At 31.8% G+C, this 15181-nt stretch overlaps 1 protein-coding gene across 4 annotated transcripts in view; it reads right to left on the bottom strand.

Annotated features, from left to right (window-relative positions):
• The window catches only part of LOC106784400 (5-hydroxytryptamine receptor 2A-like), a 110248-nt gene extending 100917 nt beyond the window's left edge, over window positions 1-9331 (bottom strand). Inside the window, exons 1-2 of one of the 4 annotated variants that reach the window (XM_014743879.1) lie at window positions 9018-9331; window positions 7898-8343 (exon numbers count right to left, since the gene is read on the bottom strand). The gene's annotated coding sequence lies outside the window, so the exon portion shown is untranslated. Of the gene's footprint in view, window positions 1-7897; window positions 8344-8589; window positions 8983-9011 lie in introns of those variants that run through there. The other 3 variants (XM_014743878.1, XM_014743881.1, XM_014743880.1) reach the window with 3 other exon arrangements.
• Between the last annotated feature and the right edge of the window lie 5850 nt (window positions 9332-15181).

The following is a 15181-nucleotide window of genomic DNA, read 5'->3' as shown; positions in this document are numbered from 1 at the left end:
CGCAAGAAAGAATAGTTCATTAGACAAACAAGGAACGCGTGCGTTTTATTTTTCTTCGAAGGACGAACTCGTGTCGATAAAAAAAATACGAAGACCTTTTGCCAACAAAGCAAAATAACTTTGTTCTAATCGTTTAAATCAACTTCTGCTTGACTCTCCATTTATTATTATTTAAAAAATATAAAAATTTAAATATATCAATCTCTTGTATACGTATGTGTTAAAAATTATAAATAATTATCATGTCATTGATGTACAATTATATAAAAAAAATTCAATTAATTATAATAAACTCAAAAATATTAAATAAAAATGGATCATTTGAATGGCGTTAAAATGATTAAATAATATTTTCTAATCAATGATATTAAAATTTAAGAATTCGATCAACCAAAAAGATCATTTTAGAAACACCAATTACAAACTAATAACTCTTAACAACTTCATGGGGTATTATATTATCCTTATTTCAAAATGAAGCTAATTATGTTCTACGTAATTATCAATAAATAACAGTTAGTTTCCTAGATAATTATTCAAGGTCATATAAATTTCGTGGAAGGCACGAAGCATCATATGCTTTGACATAAAGTCATGCAGAATGGGGTTACATTTTTGCATGGCTGAGTATATTAACATACTACATACACATATACACGGAAAGACAAACATCTACACATATATGGTAAATATTATCAGTGTGTGATATCTTTGAAATAATTAATACGACATGATGGATCACTTTGTTTCTCTCTCAGTATTAACGCTTTGAATTTGCTACTGAGAGCAAAATTGGATTCTAAAATGGATATCAAGCGAACTATTCTATTCTATCCCAGCGATCTCCTCAGTGACGATCCTCCCTTGGATTTTTCACCTCCTTTCTCCTTATTCACTCTCATTTCACTCCCTCGTTTTCACTGTCTTCACTCTCTAACGGAAGATAAGTCACTGACAGAGCATCGGATATCGTATCGTGTCTCATCGTATCGTCTTATTCGAGCGTACACACTTTCCATGGTGTTCCATTTCACATCGAAATCACGATAAAACGTTTCAGGGGCGAGTCTCGTCTCGAAGATTTGAATTTATGAGGAAATTTTGGTAAAGGAGAAAAAAAGAGAGAGAGAGAGAGAGAGAGATAGTTAAGTATGAATAAATGAAAGAAAGATAATAGAAGTGACAAAGAGGGTGACAAATAGTCTATTATTCCACAAACAATTCCATTTCAATGGGCCCAAAGTTAATTTATCTTTCGATTATTCGAAAAGAATGATCAAAAATATAATATATACTGATCTGACATATTTATATGTACAAAATGGCCCAAAAATTACTATAGACCATTTAACAGATATATAATAACTCTTTTATTTTAGGTTCATATTTCTTCTTTTGTAAACAGTAAATATATTTCTTGGAAATGATTTTTAATGAGTTTTGTAAACGTCCTTTAAATGACAACCATTTTGTTCTTGATAGTAGAAGGGCTCATTCTAAAGCGTGATCCATCATCTCTCGTTATTATATACGGACTTGTGGGCCACCCTGTATATGTATTTATATAAGTATATATAAGTATATCTATAAAAAATATATTTATTGGTTTGTTCGGAAAGTTATTTTGTTTTGTCCATAAAAATTGTATTAGTCTCGTTTATCGATATTTAAATCATACTTTAAACTTTAAAATCATTGCATGATCTAATAACAGACACTTCGGGTTTCGATCCGTCAAATAGATTTTGTTTCTTTTCTTGGAATCACATTAGAAATGGAAAATTCGCATAGAGATGAATTTGTAGGAAATTAGGGTTTAAAAAAAACAAAATAACCCGTCGCAGTTCTTAGAATTAGTTTGTGTACTGAGAACTTTCGTAATATTTGTATTGAGTTGACAACTAAGTGATTTGCAGATTTTAAATAAGAAAAACACTTCCAAATTTTTGCTGAAAAATATAATTTTATTCAATTAGGTACTGCCAAATTTGTCGATGACCTTTTGCCATCGTTTTGGCGGTGTCATAATTCCAGGTTCATAAAATTTCTGATCTTTGCTATCAAAAAACTGAAATAAATGTAATTTGTCTATCGACAAAATCCGCAATCACTTAGTTGCCAAGCCAATACATATATGCCTCATTAAGGAAAAATGAAGAAAAGGGAAAAAGAGGGGAAAGAATTCTAACAATCAAACTCTCGTTTAGAGCTTTTATTCGTAGCTAGAAAAAGACAGAGAGAGAGAGAGAGAGAGAGATAAAAAGGTGATGATAGTAATTGTTCTTCCCTGTTCTATATAGAATCATTCAGTGAAAAATTTTAACGAGTCCAAAATAAAACAGGACTTCCGATGGGAAAGAGAAAGGGGAAGGACTTTTGTCTTATTCGTTATAAAATGAGTTTGCTTTGCGCGATATCATCGAAAAGCTAAAAACGGGGTAGAAAACCAAGGAAAACGAGATAAAATGATAAAAAGCAAAAAGAAAAAGAAAGTAAGAAGAAAATGGGGATAAAGAAAGCTGACCCATAGAAAAAGTAAATTCTCCAAGACTCTTACATCGTCCCATGGGATAATGAAGTTGGTGACAATACTTTATGACGACATCAAGAAGGAAGAAGAAGAAGAAGAAGAAGAAGAAGAAGAGAAGAAAGAAAGAATAAGAAAGAGAAGAAAGATAGAAAAAGTCTTTGTACCATTCGTTCGTAATTAACGCCGAGTGGAAGGAACCAAAGCTTATGATGGTTTCGCGTAATTAGTTGCTTAGTACTTTTTTTTTTTCTTCTCCTTCTTCCTCATTTTCCTTCTCCATCTTCGTTTTCTTAATTTTCTTATTCTTCGATTTTCTAGCCCTTAGATTACGTCAAAAATGATTCTCTCGTAATTAGGACTTGCTGTATATAATAGAACTATTTTCTTTACTTTTTCCCTTTTTTTCCTATTTCTTTCGTTTACTCGATTCTAATTAACACAGTTACAATGCTCTTCAACTATTATATTTAACATTGATTTCTCTATGTTTTTTTTTTATTTCTCTCTTATTCTTATGCTCTCTTTTCTTTCTCTTTTATTTTTGTTTTTATTTTCATGCAATGGAATTTAATAGAATTTTATTATAATTTACGATAATTTTCATGGAAGTTTATCGATATTTTAAGTGCTTAAAAGTTATTAATAATTTGTGTTTAAAATATTGACAGAAGGTTACAACGTGTGTAGAGGAAGAATAAATTCTTACAAGTGACTCTATCTTCGATGCTTTATTTCGATCTCTCGGTGATTCTTAATGGTTTTCTTCTCTCTTTCTATCTACCTTTCATATAACGTAGAACGATGGTACGGAGAAAACCGTAGGTTCTAATAAAAATGCTGTCGTTATCTATCGGTTCTCTTGTACTATCATATCGAAGAAATACAACGATCAAATCCCATAAGAGAAGTAAATTTACAAGATGAACCGATGCATTACTCCTGATCACATTTTTATTTGATTTAACTTCAATATTAAGATTTTTTTATCAAACTGTCCATCTAATCTCCTGGATTTCCCTTTTAGTCGCCCTCTTACGACAAACATGGATTACTAAGGGAGTATTCTTTAAACGGGGATTATTATTATTATTATTATTTTTTTACGTTGTGTTTATTCGAAGCCAAATAGTAAAAAAAGAAAATCTCGATTTGATTGAAATTTAAGCGGCTCCGAAAACGTTCTCATGACTTTTTCTATTCACTCTTCTTTATCGAAAAACTTTTCAATTTCTTTGATCACGCGATAAGTACGTCTGTATACAGGATTTTTCAAAATATGTGGATCCAATTTTAGGGATTGGTATCGGTACGATAAAATAAGAAACAAAAGTTCATATGACCGACATAATACTTTGTTTTCGAATGATATTTCTTTTTATCTTCCAGTAATTCAAATCAGTTGTCGGCAAGTTCATATAACAATTGGTATTTTGGAACAAAGTTTATGATAAAACGTTTGAAACTTGAATTGAAGCCGAAGGTGGCCACTTCTAACAGTTTCTATAAAAAAAATGTAATACAAAAATTGCTATAATTCAGGGACAAAGTCATATCAGTTGTATGATTGTATAAAAATATTTGTTCTTGTTTTACCCTACTGAAGCTACCCATGAAATTATATCCAGGTATTTTGAGACATCCTGTATATATATTTAAGTATTTTTGATCTGTAACAATGTTAACGACATTGACTATATGAAGAAAAAAAAAACGATAATAGCTAGCGGTAATAGTAAGTAGTATTAGTAGTAGTAATAGTGGTGATAGTAGTGGTTGTGAAGTTAGAAAACCGAGTAGTAAATTCTTCCAACGACTTTATTAGAAATTCTTGAATATTATTATTTCGAGTGCAGGTTTGCTGATATAGTAAATTTGTCTAGGTGTGAATGATAACGTTCGTTCGGGAATACAAACGAACAATGGTAATTGATTTCGTATTCGAGAACTATTAGGCTCGTTGTAGCGCTAAATTAATGATTAGAATTATCTACCTTATACTAATTTATCTCCCCTTTCTCCTTTACCCCTTTCCTGTTTGTTTCCAGAATCGAAGTCAATTTTATACTAATAGTTAAACACATTTTATCTATTATTAATTAGTTTTAACAGTATGCACAGATTATCACATCACATGGAATGTTAATTCGCGAACAATATTATTGTAATAGATATTATCTAAATGATATGTGGGTTTCATTAAATGTATAGAATTAATATGAATGGTTTATGTAGTTGATCATAAAACGTGTTAAGTCTTTCTAATAGAATACATTTATATTGATTAAATATGAAATAATTGTTTTTAATTTACCACTGAAAAAAATGATATTATTTTGTTAATAAACTAATAGTACAATATTATTATTACATCAATGTTTTAATAACCGAGTATTAAAAATTGAAGAAAGAACATTGGTTAAAAATTTATCCAATAGAAATGATGTAACAAAATAAAAATGCAAAGTTAAAAAAAAAGAAAATAGCCAATTTCAAGAAACATTTTGAGGTATCAGAAAAAGTATTGAATCGAAGAAAAGGAAATTTCGTTTTTTAATTACTTCATTATTGTTACGGGTTACTATACATAGATAAATGAATATGTATAACTCTTCTTGTAAAGAAAGTTCATCGTTAAAGAGAACGAAGATAAGATGAAGGAAGAAACAAGGCAAGAAATAAGAGAACAACAAGAAAAGCATCTGGATCTCGAAGGAAAGAGAGATAGAGAGAGAGAGAATGAGAGAAAGATAGAATACACTATGTCCGCTTGATTTTCTCAGCTAATTTATCGCACTCGAAAGTTAGTTTCGCTTTTACAAAACGGGTTCTAACCCACCCCAGTCAGCTTTTTAATAAATAAAACCCTTCTCGCAGCTTTCCAAACTTGAACTTCTTCCCCTCTCTATCTCCCTCTCTCTCTCTCTCTCTCTCTCTCTCTCTCTCAATCTCACTCACACACTTTCTTTCCCTTTTCTTCCTATTTCTCTCACTTTCTCTTCATTTCTATTGCCGCAGACATTAGCTTATGGGATTTATTTGGTCCTCGTTTATACAAGATTTCAAATTAAATTATTCAATTATATTTTATATAAACCTATATCGTGAAAAATAATTTATCATTTTATTCGTTCATGTTTCTTTTTTTCTTCTACTTTTTTTTTTATATAATAATATTTAATATTAAATTATTCGATTCATTTCTAAATAGACGAAAAACGATAGATCATTTGACTTTGTAATTTTAATTTAGCACAATTATGGTTCTTTCTATTTTTTGTGTGTGTACGAAACTATAAATAATAGTTTGGTTTTATTATATATTATTTTTTATGTCCAGTTTTATATTAATTTTGAAATAAACTATATTTGTCGACGCTTTTATCTAGCTCTATTTTTCTTACACTATTTACAACTATTTTCTGCTCATGTTCCTTTTCCTTTTGGTAAGGCTCTTCACCCTCTATTGTTATATCTCTTCTCTCATTTTCCTTTTCTCTTTCTATCGCTTTCTCTGTCTATCTCTCCCTTTCTCACGGTGGCTCTATTCCGGAACTTGAGGTCAAAACAGGGCAACCCAGAAAATTTCAATTTGTCACGCCGTCAACCGTTGAAATCGAATTTTACGTGTTGTAGGGAAAAAAAGAAGGAAAAAGATAGGAAAAAAAAAGAAGTAAGGAAAGAAAGAAAGAAAGAAAGAAAGAAAATGGGAGAAAGAGAGAGCTAAACTGAATTAAGCTCGCTCGCATCTTCGATCATTCAAAAATTGAGATCGCATCCGGAACATGATAGATAAGATAAAAAGAGAGAAAAGGAAAAAAATAGTACGGAAGAGAGAGAGGAAGAGTGGGCGGAGAAAGCCCTTTCGTTGAGCCATCTTTTCGAACTCGTCAAAGTCAATCAAACCTTGGAGAACCTGTGCCACGAAAGGATTAAACCCCTTCTCTGGGATATCCAGCATTCATCTTTTCTTCTCCTCCAGCCCTTCTTCCACCTTCTCCTTCTCCATCTCCAGCTCTTTCCTTTTCCCATCATTTACACTCCTTCTCTCATTCCAGAAAAGCGATTATCGATGTGGAACCTACTTTCGTCTTCAAGCAACTTACACGAAAGGAAATGGAAATAGGAAATCGACTTATCGCGCGTGCACCCTCGATATTTCGACTTTTCTTAATCTTCTTCTCTCTCTCTCTCTCTCCTCCTCCCCCTCGCCACCCCCTCGACGCCCCCTTCCAATTCCCTCCTCCTTTCTTTTTCGTTTTTTTATTTCGTACTTCCCTTATTTATTCTCTACCATCTCGGGCATCGAATTTCTCCGAGCTGAAATTTTTACGACAGAAATACGAACTCCAAGAAAATTGATGATAACTCGCATTTAATAGAAACCTGTTACTACTCGCAATCGGTTAGAAACTATCTTCAACGTACGAACGTACGAAATAAAACATTCTTTTACAATCTTAAAGTGAATGGAAATAATTACGAATATACGGTTGTAAATTCTCGTGAGCGCGCGTTTATTTTCCAAATTATGGATACGTTTAACGAGACGTGTGCTGGAGAAAATTATTGCGATGACAGAATGTAATTGGACAAGCATGATTAATCTCATCCGGGTATTTTAAAATTTACTAGACATTTTGACATTAGACAGAACTATTGTTTCTTAAAAAATTCACTTTTCTACGCTTAGATAAATTTTCATATTCTTTTTTCATTTTTATCATATATGCGTTAGACAAAAATTAATATTAAATAAAAATATATATACATGAATATTTCGAAAAGTTGTATTCAAATAAAAAATATGTGCGAATATTTATAGAATTTATATTTAAGAATTATTTGAATACTCGATAAGGAGATATTAATGGAAAAGTGTTTAATAAAAAACGTGTAACGTTGTAAGGGAAATAGGAGTCATGAAAATCATCGTAGACAATATGGTAGCAACACGAGGAAGCCCCACTTTTAACGCTCGAGGCCATTTAAATCATACATTTTTCCGCGCAGATTCACGTTTATTCATACGTTGACACACGCACATTTACACAATTACACACACGAACAATCTTTGAAGTAGATATAAACGTGAAACGATGTGTGTGTTGGGTAGCGAGCTAGTTTGCAACAATGCAAAATATTCAAACGTTAATGTAATATTTAAACTTGTTAAATGATCGTTGATATTTAAAAAACGATGAATATTTCCAAATAAACGATCTTACGGGGCAAGAGAAAATAACTATTAAATAAAATAAAAAAAAAAAAGAAAATTTCAAAGAATATGAAACATTTGGAGAATGGAAAATAGGTTAATCTTATGGTCAAACAAAGATGTGGTTGGTACAAATGTTTGTTTGTTCTTACCGCACTCTAAGCTGTGGATAACAAGAAACGTGAACAGCCAAAGCTTGAAAATCCCTTTGCTAGTTGGAAATCCTTCGAAGGGTATTCTTCGGGATTCAATGCATTCCCGTTGACGTTTAAAAATAGAAGCAGAACAGAAAGGTGATGGAAATCAAAGAGAAGGGTTGTTATCGATGACAACCCCATGCGTGCAGCATCTTCTTTGTAATTCCAAACAAATAGCAGTTTTTTTTTCTTCACCCTTTGTCACCTTCCTGTAGACCTTTATGTCCCTTTTTTCCTTTTCCTTACATTCTTCCTTCTTTTCTCTTTTCTTTGATCTGTTTTTTTGTGTTTTTACACTGTACGTGTTGAAATCGACGATACGATTTGGATCACTGCTTACGTATGAGCAACAAGTTATGCACTGGAAAGCAACTGGAGCTACCACCGGCGGCTCGACTCGACTAAAATACGAATCCTCCTTATTTTTCGTATCAAGATGATAAGAAAAAATAATATAATCCAACAGAAAAATTAAAGGGACAGATATGAGGATAATGATAATATGATTTAATAAAATGGACGAATAAAAGCGAAGAAGGAGAAAGAGGAAAAGGAAGAGGAAAAGGAAGAGGAAGAGGAAGAGGAATCCTTGGTTGGAAAGGAAATACGAAGAGACAAAGATAAATAGAACGAATGAAAGGGGATACCTTCGAGTGACTCTTCAAGAGTTTACCAAAAGTTCAACTACTGACTTTCTTCTCGTACACTTTGACTTTGCGTACACGTACGAACAATTTTCTTAATTTTCTAACTGACGGAGACCAAAAAATTACTTACTAATGGAAAAGAAAAAAAAAACAGAAAAACTTATTTAAAATGAAATGCTTAGAAAGAAAGTAAGAAAAAAGGAAAAGGAAAAAATGAAAAGATAGGAAAAAACCGCGTGACAGATATATCAGGATCAATCGTAAGAAATAAATGAAAGATAAAAATGAAGGAAGAAGGGAAAAAGATCGAGTAGCGATATTGGTGGGGGGGGGAGCGGTAGAACGTGAGATCGAGGATTAGTGTTTGATTGGTCGGAGGGAGTTTCGGAGGGAAAAAAAGATAGAAGAGAAGAGTAACTAACGTTTACTTTAACGTGATCGAAGCCAATAGTTTTCTAGCTCGAGGAGGTTTCCTCTTCAACGATAGAAATACGCTGACTTTTTTTCTTTTCCTAATTTCTCTTTTTGTTTGTTTCTTTTCTATCTATCTATCTATTTATTTTTCTTTCACTATCAGTACATAAAGAAAAGAGAGGAAATATGATATTCGAAGGCCGAGAAGACGAGATACGCGGAGAGAACGATCCGGTGCTCCGGAGTACCGTACCAGTACTGGTACTATGGAGTTTGTTATCGAATAGTGTCGAGAGAGACGCAAAGAGAGAGACTTGGAGAGAGAAAGAGAGAGAGTGTGTGCGTGTGTGTGAGTGAGAGAAAGGGGGTGGAAAAGCAGCGCCGTGCCGCTCGTCGTGGTGGTGGAAGCTGTGCTCGGCTGACAAATGAACAGGAACGCGAATACGCAAGCGCCAGACAAACCACCCTTCTACCACCCCCTTTTCTCCAACTACCCCTTCTCTCTCTCTCTCTCTCTTTCTCTCTCTCTCTCTTCCTTTCTTTCTGTCCATATATCCATCCATATACCCCACTTCGTCTACCTGTACTCTTCTTCTCCACTAAGGGCGCAGCTAGACCCTTCTTTCTTCCTCTTCTTTCTTCCTCTTCTTCTTCTTTTTCTTCTTTTATTTTTACTTCTTCTTCTTTTTCTTCCTCCTCTTCGCCTTCTTCTGCTACGTTTTACTTCTCTTCCCTTTCACGAGAAACGATATGCCGCTGACGTCACTGTTGGTGACGACGTTCGACCTTCTCTCACAAAAAATCGCAAACAATAATGCCTCTCTCTCTCTCTCTCTCTCTCTTATCTTTCCTCTTCCTTCTTTAATTTTTCTTTCTTTTTTTTTCTTAACCATATTTAGAGCCTTTTTTCTTATTGCTGCATCTTTTTGTACGCGTTAACTTATACAATCTTATTTATGAATAAATTTTATTAGATTACCATTTGGAGAGAGAGAGAGAGAGAGATAGAGAAAATTGTTGGGTGTTGAATCTTTTTTTTTTTATTTTAACGAGATATTTAATGGTTAGATGATTTTTTCGCGAAGAAAATTCGCAAAAAATTCATACAATAATGCTCTTCTATTCTCTCTATTTCTCCCAAATCATTTTTAGAATATTTTCTCTCGTTCCATTTTATTTTGCTTCGTTAACGAGCACAGAATAACCGATGTTTGTGAATAAATTTGATTAAATTTCCTTATCGAGAAGATTTTTTCTTTATTTCTTTTTTTCTTTTTTTAACGAGATATCTAATGGATAATTTTCTCATATAAAAATATTCTTTTTTTTTTTTATTTTTCCTTGTTAATGTGCACTGAACAAACGATGTTTACGAGTATATTTTTTAGGATTTTTTCCCTAACGAAAGATCATTTTCTCTCGACAAAAATATATTAGTATAGGAAGAAATCTCTGATCAATTATACCCCTTTATCCTTTATATCCTCCTCCTTTTTTTTCTTTTATTTTTTTATTTTTCTTTCTTTTCCCTTTTATTTCACTTTAATAAACATTGATTCAAGTTTATGAATAAATTTTGTTAGATTTTTATTGAAAAAAAAAAGAAAAAAGGTTTTGTTTACCTCTCTCTTTTTCTCCTCCTCTCTCTCTCTCTCTCTCTCTCTCTCTCTCTCTCTCTATTTTTAAGGCCTGTACCACATACACGCAAAGGTTTCATTTCAATATTTTATATACCCGCGCTTTGGAAACAAAAATTTTAACTTTGTAGGATAAATCATATTTTTTTTTTTATTTTTCTTTATTTACTCTAAATAAAATTAAATAATAGGACACATTTTTCTCGTTATTATTTAAATTAAAAATTCAATTCGCTCATAATTAATCCTTACGGTACAAGCGGGTTATCCGCTGTGATACTTCCGCTTTACAGGGTGCCGTGCCGAAAATGCGCACAAAGCACATGGTCAGTCCTCTTTTGCATGAAGATTTTCTTAAGTGTTAAATAAGAGCTGTGCTTATATATACTATATATAATAACACAATATTTTTTCCAACAACTATTGTTTCTAGCTTTAATATTAAAAAATATTTACATAAAATTCTACACAGAATTATATAAAAAATTACATAAAGATTATGTAATTATATAAAAGATTATCTACAAGATAATACAATTACTATTTACTTATTTTTAGCTAATATATGATTATACGTAGATATCGTTTGTACCATGCATTGTCACATGGATGCCAAATATATCCGGCACTCGTTCATACTAGTCATCAAATGAATGCCGAATCATTCGATTTGTCGAATGAATTAAAGTACGTCAATCGGTTGGCGAAAAAATCTAATTTTATATTATTATTTAAATGCATAAATAAATAGATGAATAGATACATTTAGTTCGGAAAAAAATATGAAAGAAGATAAGATGCGTGAAATAGTACGGTGCACTTATTATGGAAGAAAAGACTATCCGTTTATAGCTCGGCTAAGAATAATTTATTAACTTCTATGGTATATTCTTATTTTCAAAGCATTTCTTATACTCCTATCCAACCTCCAACCCCACCTCTCAACACCATATTCTCCTTTTCATTTCATTCCATTTCCTTTATATTTTACTTTTTCTGTTTAAAGTTCCTCTTTGTCTTTCCCTTTTCTCTTTCCCTTACATTCGTTCGTATTTATTTAAACTTGAATCTTTCATTCTCTTTCTATATATTTCTATTATTTGATGAACCTTTATAACCGATTTCATTTCTCCCCACCGTACTATTCCTTATTATACCACATTCACCATTATAGCATACTATTTCCTCATACTATTCCTTTTTATTTTATTTTATAAAAAAAAAAAAATAAATAAATAAATTATAATTTTTTAAAACGATTAAGAAAACAATGTTGAAAACAGTTAACTTTTCAATGAAAATTTGGTACATCGCGTTGATCACTAGGACAATGCTAATTACCAAAGAAATTGAAGCATAATTAATTAAACGGGTAGACAAAGGTAAAAGTTTCATAGCTCGTAAAAGGAAATCGGCTTACAATTAGAGAAGAAAGGAGAGAAGTTTTTTTTTAATAAACTTCGTCATCCTTACGACGAATTGTAAGCGATAACAAGCTAGATTAACAAAAATGATCAATTAAACGCCCAAATATTTGTAAGCGTAAATTTAAGTAATTTTTTTTTTTAATCGTCATTAGCATACACGTGAATATTTAATTCTATGACTAAATTTACACGTTAATTATTATTGTGTAATTTTAAAAATGTGTAAAACAACCCTTTGGTTACAAACAAGCCATATAATGGTCGGTTATATAACGAAAGGGTTAAAATTTCCTTTTTGTTTTTATTATAATCATGGATTATGATCACATTGATATAAACACGTGACATGCATATTTTAATTCAATAAATTTAACATGAATTAAATAATTTGAGTAGACAAATATATTAATATTTGCTTACGAATGTATTCATTTAAATTACTTTTGTCTCTCTCTGTCTCCCTCATTCTTTCTCTATCTCACTCTATTTCTATTTAGCGTAATTACGTTGTAGTCCAATAGAACTTGATTACAGAATAGGTAGACACGGTCTATTTAGAAAGTTACAGCTCGTCGATCCCGGAGTTTGCGATCGTTAGAAAGAACTTTACTCCTACGTTCGTGAGATATTTCAATTCCAATCAAAGAGGCTAGACGAAGAACTAAACTTTTCCTTCAAATTCCTACTAGCGTACAATAATAGAGTAAAAGGAAGAAGCAGAAGTATGTAGATATTAGATAAACTAACTTAAAAGATACATTAACATAAGCACACATTCACCCTATCGTTTCCTCACACATTCAATTTTACATTTACACGTGCATATATTTTAATATTAAATATACAAAAAAATAACACGTTTACATGTAATGGAATATTTGTTTACCCAGGCTTTAAAGAATAAAAATATTTCGTTAGATCTTCAGTTTTTTTTTCCTTTTTATATTTTTTACATTAAAATATGAGATACTAAAAATAATTTTAATAACTTTTTGTAACTTGCGACCAATAGGGTTCTCCATGTAATGATACCTATGTACGAGCAAATTTATTTATAATTTAATATAACATATTAAATTAAACAATTTTGTTAATTTATTTTTTTTTTCCTGTATAAAAAATGCTATAAATTAGATTTCAATTATTGACGATATTGGAAATATATATGTTACCGGAAAAGTAGGAAATTCAGTTGTCGAAAAACGCTTTGCATTGTAGGCAATGCCTGGGAATTGCTAAAAATATCAAATTTCTCACTTTTCCGATACAATATATACTACATACACATACAAGATACGCGCGCGCGTAATATATATGGTGTGTCATTTGTTCATAAATTGCCGTATTTTTCGTTTTTTTTTTACTCAAGGAAGATGTTCAATGATTACTCTCATAGGTACGTATTTTTCTCGCATATTATCCGGTTCGTGCCGAAGGGAAGATCCAAATTAGCATGTGTCTCGTTCAGCTGAGTTTTACCTATGTGTCCGTCTACCTGTCTGTTTGTCTGTCTACCTGTCATCACATGTACTTCAAAATATACATGCATATATACCTTCCCTCTCTCTCTCTTTCTGTGTACGATTTCACTAGCATCAAAATTCGCATCTCGAAACGATCAACTATCCAAAGTGAATTCGATCGTTCCTTTTTTTCTACTTTTTTCCTCCTTTTTTCTCATTGTTATTATCTTTTCTTTTTCGAATTTCCCTCTGAATAAAGAGTGCCCTTTTCGAATTTTCCATTCAACATTTTATTTTTTTTTTCTCTTTTATTATTATCTTAATGTAAAATTACTAACGACAGATAGTGGTCCTAAAACAATAGAATAGACGTTGACACGTCCCTTGTCGGATCTAAGCGAACTTTCTAACACACGCGCATACACATACATGTACACATTTTCTTCTTTTATACCGTGCTACAAACAAGCCAATTCTAAAACGTGACTTCTATATATTTTCTCTTTTTTATCGTTGATTTTATTATATGTTGTTCCGGAAACACCATAATACTCTTTTATCGTTAAATAAGTGTGCCAGGTACTTCGTGTCCCTTCTTCCCGGAACGAACCTTACCAATATTTAACTTCGTTCTCTTCTATAACTATATTTTTATATACGTGTATATGAATGTATGTGTGTATTATATAATATATAGAATTATATACAATAGTTGAAATAAATGTTCTTTCGCCTTCTTTTTTTTCTTCTTTGTTTCCAACGTTAAAAGGAATTTCTGATTAAACGAGTTACTTTATTTCTTACGGATTTCTAAATAAGATTTTTCTTTTTTTTCCTTTTTTTTCTTTTCTTTTCTTTTCATTTCTTTCCTTTTCTTTTTTTTTCCTTATCTTATCTTTCCGCTCTTTTCTCTTCTTTTCTTTCTTATTTTCTTGTTTTATTTTGTTTTCCCCAATAGAATTTCTATTCTATATTTCGAACAGAAGAAATTACGTAACATAAGGAAATTCGAAATGAAACAACTCATCTCACGATATAGCACAATTTCCCTCTTGCACCATTTACACGCAGCCAAATACATCACTAGATTTAATCTAATCCCAGGGAATCATCGATTTAGCGCGAATCCGACGAAATTCAACGACATGCCTGCCTGCCTGCCTGCTTGCCTGCCTGCCTGCCTGCTTGCCTGCATGCCTGACACTATTCGAACCTGCAGAACTACGAATGTAAGCTAAAATCACCATACGTCCACAATATACCTAACGTAAATCGCCTAAAGGTACCGTCAATACCACATTGGCCACTGATACAAAATGTATGAACGTTAACTCCTCCAACACCAAGATGCATCGTGATTGATCAAATATCTACGTATACCTCCTATTGCATCACTTATTGCACATAGGAACATGTACAAACAATGTTTTATTACCGTTTAGAATGATTTTACTGCATATACAAATTTCCAAATCTTCTGAATGAAGGAAATAAATGGTGGCCACGCGTTCATTTTTTTGTCTTGAGAAAATAACATAAATTGTATACATTTTAATTGTAATAAGCACAATTAAAATTCTAATGAAAAATGTGGATGGGTAAGGCCAATGATACGTGTCTAAAATAATTTTTTAGTAATAAAAATAGTATT

This window comes from Polistes canadensis, unplaced genomic scaffold, assembly GCF_001313835.1.
Source record: "Polistes canadensis isolate GaletaPanama2010 unplaced genomic scaffold, ASM131383v1 scaffold_34, whole genome shotgun sequence".
Classification (NCBI taxonomy): Eukaryota; Metazoa; Arthropoda; class Insecta; order Hymenoptera; family Vespidae; genus Polistes; species Polistes canadensis.
The sequence above is the reverse complement of the archived record's forward strand: the minus strand, read 5'-3'. Positions and strand labels throughout refer to the sequence as shown.